The 2004-nt window shown below is 35.5% G+C and overlaps 1 non-coding gene across 1 annotated transcript; it reads right to left on the bottom strand.

Annotated features, from left to right (window-relative positions):
• Positions 1-1480: 1480 nt before the first annotated feature.
• LOC132651623 (U6 spliceosomal RNA) lies at positions 1481-1584 on the bottom strand. Its single transcript, XR_009589209.1, has one exon. It is a non-coding gene; the product is annotated as a U6 spliceosomal RNA (small nuclear RNA).
• Between the last annotated feature and the right edge of the window lie 420 nt (positions 1585-2004).

Raw genomic sequence — 2004 nt, forward strand, 5'->3', positions numbered from 1 at the left:
CTTCTTGTATGTGTTGTGGCTCACTTTGTGACTAACCATATGATCTATTTTGGAGAAGGTTACATGAGATGCTGAGAAGGTAAATTCTTTTGTGTTTGGGTGTAATGATCTGTAAATGTCTGTAAGTCCATCTGATTCATGACCTCTGTTAGAGACATTGTTTCTTCGTTTAATTTCTGTTTTGTTGACCTGTCCTTTATTGAGAGTGGGGTGTTGAAACTCCCACTATTAATGTATGGAGATCTATGTGTGTATAAATTTTATCAGTGTTTCTTTAACCAATTTGGTTGCCCTTGTATTTGGGGCACAAATGTTCAGGATTGTGAAGTCTCCTGGTGGAATTTTCTCTTGATGAGTATGAAATATGTCTTTCCCTATCTCTTTTTATTAATTTTTTTAAAAGTCATTTTATCAGTCATTGTAATGGCTACTCTTGCTTACTTCTTGGGTCCATTTGCTTGGAAAGCCATCTTCCAGCCCTTTACAGTCAGGTAATATTTGTCTTTGTGACTTAGGTGTGTTTCTCTGTGCAACAGATTGCTAGGTCTTGTTTATGCATCCATTCTGTCAGTCTGTGTCTTTTTACTGGAGAATTGAGTCTGTTGATGTTGAGAGAGATTAATGACCAGTGGCTGTTAGATCCTTTGAATTTGATGTTGGCTGTGGTAGCAAGTTTGTGTGCTTGGTTACTTTTCATTTTACTGTAGTGGGGTTATTTTTTTCCTGTGTTTTCTTGAATGTAGCTAGCTTTCTTGGGTTGTATTTTCCCTTCTAGTGTCTTTTGTAATGTTGGATTTGTGTGTAGGTATTGTTGAAATTTGTTTCTGTCATTTAATATCTTGTTTTCTCCATCTATGAGGACTGATAGTTTTGCTGGGTATAATAGCCTGGGCTGACATCTGTGTTCTCTTAGGGCCTGCATGATGTTTTTCCAGGTTCTTCTGGCTTTCATAGATGCTGTTGCGAAGTCAGGTCGGATTCTGATGAGATATCCATTTTATGTTACTTGGGCTTTTTCCCTTGCAGCTTTTAGTAATTTTTCTTTGTTTTGTATATTTACTGTTTTGATAATTATGTTGCAGAAAGTTTTTTTCTGAACTAATTTGTTGGGTGTTCTGTAGACCTCTTGTATTCTTATTTTTCTCTCCTTTAAGTTGGGGAAATTTTTTTTAAGGATTTTGTTGAAAATATTTTCTGGCCTTTGGAGGAGGGAATCTTCTTTTTCCGCTATTCCTTATTCTTAGGTTTTGTGTTTTTATGTTGTCTTGCATTTGTTGAATGGTCTGTGTTAGGAATTTTTGAGATTTAACATTTTCTTTAACAGATACAATGATTTCTTCCATTGTATCATCCACACCTGAGGTTCTTTCTTTCATCTCTTATAGTCTATTAGTTATGCTTAGCTCTCTAGTCCCTGTTTTCTTCCCTAAGTTCTTTCACTTCACAATTCCCTCTCTTTGTGTTTTCTTTAACTTCTCCAAAAAATATGGAATGCTTCATGGATTTGCATATCATACTTACACATGGGCCATGAACTTCTCAGTATTGTTCCAATTTTAGTATATGTGCTGTTAAAGAGAGCACCATATATTTATTTCAAGTGGTCATTAATTAATTCAAATATCCTTGACTTGAGTTTCACATTTTCACAGATTCCATTATTATTTGTTAAATGCACGGATGTGTCCCTACTTCAGTTAAGTGTTTACTGAGAAAATGCTTCATAGGGCAAATCATTGAAGAAAAAGCATTTAATTTGGACATTGCTCATATTTTTACAGAGTTCATCCATGATGTCTCATCATCAAGCAGTCATCTTGTTGTAGTCCTTCAAGAAAACTGAGAGCTTTTCATGAAGAACCACAAGAAGCAGGAAGAGTAAGGGAGACTAATGTAAACACAGAGAGCTAAAGAGACAGAGACCAACAGAAACAAAGACATAAAGTGACAGATACCTAGTGACAGAGACACCATTCTGTCTGGTAACTTTCTTTGGCATATCAT

This window comes from Meriones unguiculatus, assembly GCF_030254825.1.
Source record: "Meriones unguiculatus strain TT.TT164.6M chromosome Y unlocalized genomic scaffold, Bangor_MerUng_6.1 ChrY_unordered_Scaffold_23, whole genome shotgun sequence".
NCBI lineage: Eukaryota > Metazoa > Chordata > Mammalia > Rodentia > Muridae > Meriones > Meriones unguiculatus.